Raw genomic sequence first — 12,008 nt, forward strand, 5'->3', positions numbered from 1 at the left:
GAATTACCAGTGGCCTAGTTTCCAGTGGCACAGAAGCCACACATGTGTGGTAAAAGGACAGGTGAGCAATGACGAGCTGTGTGTCTGGTGAAAAATATTGAATTTACCCGTAGACTGCCAGAAGAAAGCACAACTCTGTCCTGGAAGAATATTCCTTTAACATGAAGCTGGGGGGAGGTCATCTCACTTACTTTGAACAGGCTGCTGGTTCTTGAAGAAGGATATCTTGCTTGTGAAAAGTGGAGGGTCAGTAAAAAAGAAGACGACACTGGAGAGGAAGGGTTAACACAGTGACACAATGCTGGAGGACAGGCAGCACCAGGAAGAGTTTCTGTCCGCTGTGCATGTGGTTGAGGGCACCTGACTCAATCACATGAAATAAGAGGGGATCTTTCTGGGAGCAGATCACTGGATCCTTTCTCCTGTACAGCCGCTGGGTGGGTCCAAACCGTAAACCTTTCAGTTAGCAGTGGGCGGTTTAGCTGTTGTGCTACAAGAGTCCCTTCTGACGTGCTATCTGCTCCAGCATTTAGTCCTCTCACCAGCTCTGTAAGGTGCATTGACTTTTGGTGGCCTAGTGGTAAGAAGCTGCACTGCAATCCCAAAGGCACATGGTTCAAATCCACCAGCTGGTCCGTAGGAAAAGGATGGGCAATCTCCTCCTGTGCAATTAACTGCCTCTAGAAATCCACCGGAGCGTCAGCTATGGGTCGGTTCCGATTCAACGATACTCAGCAACACAAGAAAGCTTACTGCATGATAAGTGAACTAACATGGTTATTGTAGTATAAGCTGAATGGGTTCAGACCAAACCTCTGTGATTTGACCCTTTCTTCCACACTCTGGGCCAAACTGGGCCCCTTTGTTAAGTTCTCATCACACAATGAAAAGGCAGGCCCCTTCAGCCCTGGTCTACCAGGCATCCCTTTTTCCCTCCTCAGTCAATGACACGGAGCTTGGCATTCGAGAAAGTCCAGCCCTGAGCTGACTGTAAGCCAGGGCCTGCTTCCAGCAGCTCATCTGAGAAATCTAATATTCAAGACAGATAATCTAATGGACATGTGAGTCATCCATTTCTTGGGACTCTCTAAGCCCTGCTCTTGTATTAAGTTAAGAAAGTCAGGCACCTGGACCCTGTTATTGGATCTCCGTGAAACCACCTCAACTAAGTTAAGACTTTAACATTATGACCTCAACATTTATGGCAGATGGGACCAAAAACAAGTCAACATGGGCTCCCTTTCTGTGGAAGGCATTTGTTTTCTATCATCAAAGCAGTTACTGCCAAGGTGTTTTTTATTTATTTTTTCTTTCTCAGCTCCTGACAGCGTCATGAGTCAGTGGAGATGTGCTCATTGACATTTGCAGTGACTGGTTTGTTGAGAAGGAGATCACCATGGCCTTCTCCCCAGGCCTTCTCCCTAGGCAGGCTCCTCTGGGTGATCTCTTCTCTTCCCATTAGCACCTAAGCTTCTTAGCTGTTCATCTCACCCGGGGTCACTGTCACCGCGCCTTGGAAATGACTCAGTAGTAACAGTCTGTGCTCTGTTCTAAAATCCCCCCTTACTACCCAAGTGATCGGCTCCCTGTATAATATTTCATCCTTCACATGAATTCTGTGCTTCCTTTCACCGTGTGGTGTAGATTCCATGACCCAGCGTGTGTTTTTGTTTTTGTTTTTAACTAGCTGTAAGATTGGTTTTCACATTCTTTTTTTTATTTTAATTTAGTTTGTTTATTTTTCATTTCAATGAACATCTACAGAGATTTTGGAATTCCATTCATTCATTGTGTTTCTTATTTGATCCTTGACACCAGGAGCCTCAGAGAGAAGCATAGCACTCATATGGACTCATCAAAACATCTCTGTTGGACAGCTACTCATCTAAAATGTTTTTGAACTGTTTTTAAGTTGCTTTTAGTCATTGATCTCTATTTTTTGTTGTTTTTTTTTTAATAGGTGTGGTAAAGACTGAAAATAAACCAGTGTGCTATTACAGAGAGCATATGGGAAAATGAAGCTCTGGGCTTCTACTCAGCTTCAGTGGCACCTTCTTAAAAATATTCTCAGTAGGCTCCCCCTGTATTCCTACAGTATTGCCAGTCACTCTTTTACTCCAAGTCCCCATCACTCTCCACTTTGCTCCTCTCTTCTCGAATGCTCTACTTTGCAACTCAATCTGTCATTTCACACACACTCTGGGAATTATCACCTGTTGAAAAGTCCCTGTCATATTCACTTGTACAACTAACTTCTAAAACAGGAGAGCAGAGTAATGTGTGGGATACCTGAAACCATATGGCGATGTGGAGCATTGATTTAACTCCCTGGAAAGTAATTTTAAACACGAGCTTGTTATTAAAATAAATGCCTATGCAACACAGAGTCATCAGTTTGGAAATAGACACATAAGATTTTGAAGATGTTTTTCCCAACTAGATTGGGCCAATTAAGGTTCCAGTCTATGCTCCCCAGTGTCCTTCATCTCCCTCTAGGCTCTGTGATGACCTCCAAAACTTTCTTTCATGTCTATAACTACATACCTTCAGTTGGTCTCCACATCCTTAGCTCCACTCCGAGGGCTCCTCCCAGCACTATAACTTGACCATGTTCTCCTACCACACGGCCTCTGCATATCACTTCCTCTGAAACATCATTTCTCTCCTTCCCTATAGTCCCTTGCCAATATTGTAGATCTTGTCTTGGGAATCACTTCTAGAAAGCCTTCTTTAACAGAGGGATTTGGCTCTCTGTATAGTCTTCGCAATTGTGTGCTATGCATCAGAGACCCGGACAGTGACTAGGGATGACAGAAAAAGAATTGATGCCTTTGAGCTGTGGTGCTGGAGAGGAGCGTTGAATATACCATGGACTGCTAGGAGAACCAACAGGTTTGTCCTGGAGAGGGTGAAGCCGGAGTGCTCCTTGGAGGCAAGGATTCTGGAGCTTTGTCTGACATACTTTGGGCATGTTGCAAGGAGGGGGACATTATGTTTGGAAGAGTGGAGGGACAGCGCAGGAGAGGAGGACCCTCGATGTGTTGGGGCGGTGGGAGTAAGTGTGTCAGAGACGGTGAGGTTGGCACAGGATAGAGCAGGGTTTAGAGCTCTTGTACACAGGGTCGCTATGAGTCGCAAGTGACTTGACGGCACATAACAACAACATAGAATGGCAAGCCAAATTTTGTCCTGTTTGGATGCATCATCAGGTAACACCAATTACTGTTGTTGTTATCGAGTAGCAGTGTCAGTGCTATCAAGCCAACTACAATTTATAGCAACCCTACGAACAACAGACCTGAACCTTGCGCTCTCCCGCACCAGCCACATGATCTCTGTCCTGCTCAAGCCCATTGTGGCAGTCACTCTGCCAGTCCACCTCACCAAGATCTCTTTTGCTGACTTTCCCAGCATGATGTCTCTCTCCAAAGATAGATGACATGCTCAAAGTAATTGAAATGAAGTTTCACCATCCTTGCCTCAAAGAAGTTGCACTCCTTCTAGACAGACTTGCTTGTCCTTTTGCTAGTCCATGGGATGTTCACTAGCCTCCGCCAATCACAAGAAAAGAAAATGATGATGGTTGGTCAGGGACAAGGGAGGAAATATTCAATTAGATGGATTGGCACAATGGTCATAGCAAGGAGCTCCAACATACCAATCACTGTGCTGCTGGTATAGAACTAGACATGTGTGGCTCTGTTATACACAGGATCATCGCGAGTCAGTGGCTACTCTGTGACAATTAAACCATAACAAAAGAGCTTCTGTGAGATCCTTTTCTTCAATACATGAAGTGCATCTCATGGCACGTGGCCAGTGCCTTTCTGACAAGGTGTCACTGTTCATTCTGCTCGGTTATACATGCCATCACCTTAATATCCCCAGTCTTCCTCACCTTCGCCCTTCTCAGTGTCAGAGCCATGATGACACACCCAGGAGCTTTGCAAGCATTCATTCACGTAATCACTGAAAGTACTCTTATCCCATCCATGGAGATAAAACTTGAGGTGGAGAGAGGTGCAGTCTTAGAAAAAGGTCATCCAAGGAGAACATGATGAAGAACAGAATTCAATTTCAATTCTGTTCAACAACAGAAGAAGGATCTTTAATCGCTCCTAATTAGTCTTACCATCACCCATCTGGGAGTCTGCCATGCTGTGGTTTGCTGTGAGGTTGGAAAATCATTCCTACTGTTTACAGTGGATAAAGTTCTCATTTTGAATCAAAAGGTCAGTGATTTGAACCCACCAGCCCCTCAACTGGAGGACGATGTAGCGTTCTGCTCCCATAAAGATCCTTCCTCATTGTAACTGAATTGGAGCTGACTCAAAGCTGACCCCCACACCCCCAGTGGATTATATCAGAGATTCCCCATCCTTCTCCAGTGGAGCCTCCAGTCGATTCCAATTGCCAGAGAGGTGTCACCTTTGACTTGGCAGCACAATGCCCTATAGACGACACCACCAGAATCCCCTCCCTAATAACTACAGCCTGCCAGGGAAAACATGAAGCAGCTCGACTCTGTCCCAGAGGGCTGCTGTGGATCACAGAACTGACTGCACAGCAATGAGGATGATATTAGCACTAGCCACACTGGTATCGAAAGTGTCGGTATGGTCACCCATGGTGGGCAGGTTTCAGTACAGACAGACTAGGAAGAAAGATTAGGAAAAGATGAAGGCAGACTAGGAATAAAGGCCTGGTGACCTACTCCCCAAAATCAGCGCATGAAACCTTGTGGATCACAGCACTGTTGCAGAATGCTATGGAGGAAGGGAGGGCCTCTGGCCAGGACAGATCGTCTAAGCTCCAGATACGTGCAAGCCTTCTAACGGCCTTTAATACGGGGTAGAAAAAGCTCCCCTGTTTTTGGCTGTACCAGCCTGAGAAAGCTCGCCACCTGGGAAGACGGCTGCCGTGTCTGTTGAGCTGGATGTGGTCCGTACAAGGCTGAGGTTCTCCTGACCAATCTACATGTCCCACGTCTGTAAGCCCACCTTATCTGGTCTTCCTGTGTACATAAATGCAGTGCAGATCCCAATAAAATTGAGCTGGATTGACTCTCTGATCTTCTCCTGGAGTGGTGTATCTCCATTGTGCTTACCCCCATCAGGGTGTCACTGCAGGTTGCCGGCAAACAGACAGGGAGGGGAAGTGGATAGTTGAATAGATAAAAAGTGATAGATGCTTCATGTGGTTTTCCCTGGCAGGCTGTAGTTATTAGGGAGGGGATTCTGGGGGTGTCGTCTATAGGGCATTGTGCTGCCAAGTCAAAGGTGACACCTCTCTGGCAATTGGAATCGACTGGAGGCTCCACTGGAGAAGGATGGGGAACACAGCAGTATATTGTTTGACACAGTGACGTAGAAGTTGAACTACCCTGTGGCCTTAACAATGGACTTGAGCATGGCAACAACGTAAAGATGGCCGAGGACCGACCAGAGTTCCATTCTGTTGTCTATGGGGTCACCGTGGGTCAGGACTGGCTGGATGGTGACTAACAACCACGGTCACACTTCCCAGTTCTCCTGGTTCTTCCTCTCATCTCTACCACGTCTGTGCTTCATCTTGACTTTCTTGGGGAGGCCTACGCTGACCATCCTATCAATACTGCAGCTGCCACCAGCACACAAAATCCCACATTCTCTCTTCTACTTTTGCTTATGCTATTCTGCGTATTGACTTTTAAATGTCTTATGTAATTAATTATTCTCTGTTTATCCTGCTAGAATATACATTCAACAAGGATGGATATCCTCACTGCTGTCAAGTCAGAATTGGCTCAAAGCTGACACTCCAGTGAGTTTTCAGAGTCTATAAACCATATAGCAGATCTCCCATCTTTCTCCTAAGTAGGATGCAAGCCATATCTGCTAAATAATTAATTGTATTAACTATAATATCTGACTGATAGATTAGTTGGACTTCCCCACATGTACCTGGCACAAAGAAAGGGGTATGAATGAAAGTCTGCATTGGAATTAACGGGTCATGTCTTTTCATCATTAGTCTTGGTCAAGAAGTGGTCTTCAGCCCAGGGCCAATGTGGTTTTGTTTTAATTCCTTTACATTACTTTTCATTCATTTACATTGTGTTTTAGACAATCTTTCACTAATATTGTGTTTCAAACAGTCATTCATATACATTTTATTTTTAAAAATTGGTTTCCTTACAAAGTTTATATACATTGTGTTTCACACTATTCTTCATTCACTTCGTGTTTCATACGATCATGTCTTATAAATTTAATCACCGTTGGACCTAGAGACTGGAGAGCATTACGCTGAGTGAACTAACGCAGTCTCATAATGCAGTCTCATACTGCATAAGACCATTATTGTAAAAATAGAAGGATAACTAGTAAAACACAGGAACTCAAAAGGGGGTGAGGATGGGTAGGAATGAATCCCCAGGCTGCACAGTTTGGTAGGTGGTGAGTCAATGTGTTTTGCTGTCATTTTCTAGGATGTGTTAGATCAGGATGGAGGTCCTGGAGGTCTTCATCCAAGGCTAGAGGAACAATTGAGTCAGCCTGTCAGTCCTGAGCCATCTCTCTATCCCAGCTCTGCCTTAAAGACTGTATTAGCACCCACGATCCTTTCTTGCCCTCAACTCTCTACTCTATTGAGAGCTTCCATTATTCCAGAGACTACACTCACCACTCATCTATCAGTGTGCTGTACTGTGGGGGCTGGTGTTTTGCTATAATGCTGTAAATTCTGCCACCACAATTTCAGGGACCAGTATAATCATCCATGGTGGACACTTTTCAACAGAGCTCCCAGACCAAGACAAACTAAGGAAGAAAGCCTTGGCGATCTACTTTAGAAAAATAAGTTAGTGAAAACCCTACAGATCACAATGAATCACTGTCTAACTCATCTGCTTTGGACATGCCATCACTAGAGAAGGGTACCATGTTTAGCAAAGGAGGGGGCAGTTGAGGATGAGGGAGACGCCCTGTGCGAAGAACTGGCATAGTATCTATAATGAACTAAAACATACCAGTAACTGGTGCAGATGTTAGATGAGGGAAATGCTTCATTCTGTTGTGTACAAAGTCACCAAGAAGTCATGCCAGCTTGACGGTGATTTCTCTATCTGCCTATCTACCCATCTATCACTGTTTAACTATTCATCTACCCACTTCCCCTCTCAACAACCTATCTGTGACTATCAATCAATCTACCTACCTACTTAGCTACGTGAACTCACCCACCTACCTCTCTCTGACTCCCCGTCCATGCACTCATCTACCTATCTTTATTGATCAATATACCAACCTGCCTACATCCTTACATATATCTCATACCTACTTAACCGCTTATATGTCTGTCCGTCTGTCCATCCATCCATCCATCTATCCTTGTGCTAACCTATCTATCCCTTTAATCTATGAATCTACCTAACTACCCACATTTATCTACCCATTTGTGCATTTCTATCTAGCTTCTTATCTACCCATTCATTCTCACTCATTCATCTACCAATTACATAGCCAATCAATCAATCAATCAATCAATCAATCATTTTCTTTGTCTGTCTATCCATCCATCCATCCCTGTGCTAATCTATCTATCCCTTTAATCTATGGATCTACCTAACTACCCACATTTATCTACCCATTTGTGCATTTCTATCTAACTACTTATCTACCCATTCATTCTCACTCATTCATCTACCAATTACATAGCCAGTCAATCAATCAGTCAATCATTTTCTTTGTCTATCTATCTATCTATCTATCTATCTATCTATCTATCTATCCATCCATCCATCCACACCCCCCCTTCATTTCTGAAGCATATAACTAAGACTTGAGAGATTTTTTTTCAGACACCTGATGGTGCCTCCCTGCCTGACTCTGATTAGGGGGAAGGGAAGAGCCCTTGCTGCCATTTTGCCACCATCCAATTAGACGAGCTCTCAGTGGTGAGGGAAAGCTGGTTGTTTCCTTGACAGCAAATACCCAAACTGACTGAAACAATTAGTTTGTCTATTTTAAAACTGAATTCCAGCGCTTCCATAGCAACCAAAGTTATTAAAAGATGTAAATTAAAGTGTTGTGCAGGAAAGATGGCTTGGCATGGAAGGTACTTGTTTCGGGGGCAGGGGGGGGGGAAGATTAAGAAATTAAAATCAGGAGCATTCACTACCTGGACCTTCTCTCCTGGGACCAGTGGGAGAACACTGCCCCGACCGGTCCTCTCTGTGGCCCTTGCTTGGTGTCCCTACCACAGACAACTCTTTCCTCACACGCATGGCCGAGAGAGGAGCACTGGACTTTCTGATGTCCTTTGTGCCAGAAGGAAACCTGGGATGGGTGGAGAGGTGCAGAAACTGATATCTGTGTGTTGTTGTAAGTGCATCCCATCAAGTCAATTTTTAACTCATGGTGACTTCATGTGACAGAGTAGAAGGATTTTAGCACAGGGTTTTCTAGGCTGTCACCTTAACAGGTAGAGATCAATAGGTTCTTTAACCTTTAGAGCTGCTGTCCGGATTTGAACCATCAACCTCTTGGTTAGCAGCCGAGCACTTAACAACCGTGCCAACAAGACTCCTGCACCTGTGTGTTCCCACTGTCCTGAGTTGATGTGGACTCACAGTGACCCCCTAGGACACAGGCACTCACTCCATAGTTTCTCCTAGGCTGTAACACTTTACAAGAGCTGATTGCTACATCTTCCTCCTGCCAAGTGAGGGGTGAGTTCAATCACTGACCTTTTGATTGGTGGTAGGATATTTGTGTAAGACCTACAACCTCCCTGATAATAATATATGCTGATAGGTGTTCAACTCTTCCTTTACTCTGTGCTCCGTCACAAGAAACTTGCAGCCGTCATCTCACTAAGTGCTCCTTCCAGATGAAGTAAAAATCTGAGGCCATTCCCATTTCACAGATGGAGAAAGTGAGGTCCAGAGCAATAAAGTGGCTGATGAAGTCACACAACCAGGAGAGAGAAAAGTGGCATTGAAGCTGACATAATATTACAATTCCTGAAGTCTCTGGAGAGAAGCTATGCACGCCTGGGCTGTTGCACTCAATCCTGCAACTAAGCCTGACTATGGAGTGCAGTCTGGTGTGGGCAAAGGACCTGGGTTCTAGAGCCTGGTGGGTGCAGAGGTGACCTGGAGTCGCTGCACTTATTATTTGCAGGACCTCAGTGCAACACGTGGCATTCTTAGCACCTCAGTTTACTCAGCTGTAACCTGGGTGCTGGCCTCACTGAAATATCTGTAAGGATGAATGAGCTAACCTGAAGAGCTGCGCCTGACACAGTGGCTGATACATTGTAAGCATTACAAACACAGTTGCATCATTGTAACTCTCCTTATGTTACTGCTAGCTGTGATCATGTCAACCCAGAGTCATGGGCCTTAATCTCCAACAAAACAAAATGCTGCCTCATCTTATGTGTCACCCTCAGGATGACCTGTAATTCTCACTTCCATTTATCCTATCCTACCCCTTCCTGCTTTCAGGGCCACCTCTTAGGCAAATGTTGCTCATTTCATTTTATGTTTGTTTGTTGTTATGTGCTGTCAAGTCACTTGCGACTCATAGCGACTCTATGTACAACAGCCTTAAACCTGCTGTCCTGTGCCAATCTCACTATCTCTGACACACCTACCCTGATTACCCCAGTCACTGAGTCAATCTGCCTCATAGAGGGGCTTCCCCTCCTGCGCTGTCCCTCCACCCTCCCAAGCATGATGTCCCTCTCCAAGGACCAGTCCCTCCTTGCAACATGCCCAAAGTATGTCAGACAAAGCTTCAGAATCCTTGCCCCCAAGGAGCAGCCTGGCTTAACCCTCTCCAGGATGAACCTGTTCGTTTTCTTAGCAATCCATGGTATACTCAACACTTTTCTCCAGCACCACAGCTCAAATGCATCAATTCTCCTTCTATTCTCCCTAGTCATTGTCCAACTCTCTGATGCATAACAAGTGATTGCAAAGACCATGGCCTGTATCAGGTGCACCTTAGTTTCCCTAACAGCAGACTTTCCCATCACAATGAGTCTTTTAATTTCCTGGCGACTGGTGCTGAGAGTGTTGACAGTAGAGCCAAGCATAGTAAAGCTGTGAATAATCTCAATCTCTTCACAACCAGCCTGATTTGGTTATTCAAAGGAGTGTTACTGGGTTTTAACTGGCCATCCCATAGTCCTCTCTATTGTTTGGCTGAAAGTCAAGTCTTGGATTGGATTTTGTTCCAGGCTGACTATGGGTGATTAAAAGCCACAGTCTCTAAAGTTCCAGCAGGCTCTGTGGGACCAGTAAACCTGGATGTGGTTGTTTTTGTTTTTTTTTTTTAAGTTTGGTTTGCTTTTCTACCCTCTGTCCTTTCCTGCAAGCGAGTTGAAAGCAAGAACCACACTTTTTTCAGACCTGAATGCTCGGGGCCCCTCAGAGCACCTGGTCTCCAGCAGATGCCCTGTGAATGCCTGTCGAATGAATGGGGAAGGAGGAAAATCACTTCCTGTCTCCAAACTCAATGAATTAGCCTAATTTCATGTCTTTATGTTGTTTTCAAAGCAGATTTCCCTGGAAAATGTCAGCATGGGGAACCTTCTGAAAAGGAATATTCATGGAGAACTCAATCCAAGCCAGAGTCCTTCAGGACGTTTCATTACTCACATGCCTGGAAGCCCTGGGTGGTGCTGATGGGCTGCAGGTTGAGCTACAGACCAAAAGTTTGTAGGTTTGAGTACAAACAGAAGTACCTTGGAAGAAAGGCCTGGCAATCAATCCCTTTATGAAAAATCTACAATACAAACCTTACAAAGCACAGTGCTACTGTGACACACAGGGAGTCTACTGTGAGTTGGAGTTGACTTCACAGGCATTTTGTTAGTTTGTTCTTTGCCTCTCCTATGTCCCCAGCACAGAGCCCACTGCTTGGAGGAGAGAAGGGAGCTATTGACAGAGAGCAGGCCCCCAGAGACGTGTTTCCGTATGCCTCCCCTGACTTCACTCCCTAAACCCAGGCGACAAAAGTTCGCTTTTTTTTTAGCCAGTATTTTTGCGTGATGCTTTTCTTAACCTTGCAAGTTTCTGTTTCACTAGCAGCTTCCTTTTGGGGCATCAGATGGCAGATTGGATGTTTTAAGGGGAAAACGTGGTTATATTTGAAGGGGGTTTTTTTAAAGCCTCTAGGAGCCTGAAGTGACATTCTGGGTAAGAATACGGCAGTATGTCGAGGCATACGACATCTCACTTAACGATGGAGAAAATCTCTTTATGGTGCCAAATCACGATGGGGTGGGTTTAGGGTCAGAGGAGGCCATGTGGTCTGGAAAACTGGGGCTTCCATACTGGCTGTTGGAGAAGTAGGGAAGTTTAGAGGATCTGGAAGTTTCCCCCATCTGCAAAGCTGATGGTGTCAATCACCAAATTTCACAAAGAAGAATGGTGCCATTTTCAAGCAGGGTCTAAAGACTATGTTTTCCTGGATGATAAAACGGGCTAATGTGCTTAAAATAGAAAGGTTAATGGTTCAAGTCTACTTGGAAGTGCTTTGGAACAAAGGCCTGGAAATATCTCCCAAACACCAACTACTGAAAACCTCAAAAAGTTCAAGCCTTGAATTGAATTTACCATCAAGAATCAATTTGCAGCCAAGCCACTGACAAACCTATAGGGCGAGCAAAACCAGGGATAAAAGCATTCCTTAGACCAATTAACCAAAAAGAGCAGCATTTGCTCAAGGACAAAGACGGCAGGAAGGGGAAAGGAAGGATGAATGGAAATGGTACACACATGGAGGGACCAGGAAGATAGCTACTTCCTTGTGGGCATCGCCATCAATGTCATGGAACAATATGTAAATGGATTGCAGAACAGAAAATGAATGTGGCTCTGTACATGCCCACCCATAGTACAATAAAAAGGAAAAGAATAGAAAACTCTACGGAGCTATTCTACTTTGGCATACACAGTGTTGCTATGAGTCAGAAGGTATGATGGTTCCAATGTCTCTGAGCCTAATCGGTACTTG

The sequence above is a fragment of the Elephantulus edwardii genome, unplaced genomic scaffold, assembly GCF_000299155.1.
Source record: "Elephantulus edwardii isolate Elephantulus edwardi_28Jun2011 unplaced genomic scaffold, EleEdw1.0 scaffold00162, whole genome shotgun sequence".
Lineage (NCBI taxonomy): Eukaryota > Metazoa > Chordata > Mammalia > Macroscelidea > Macroscelididae > Elephantulus > Elephantulus edwardii.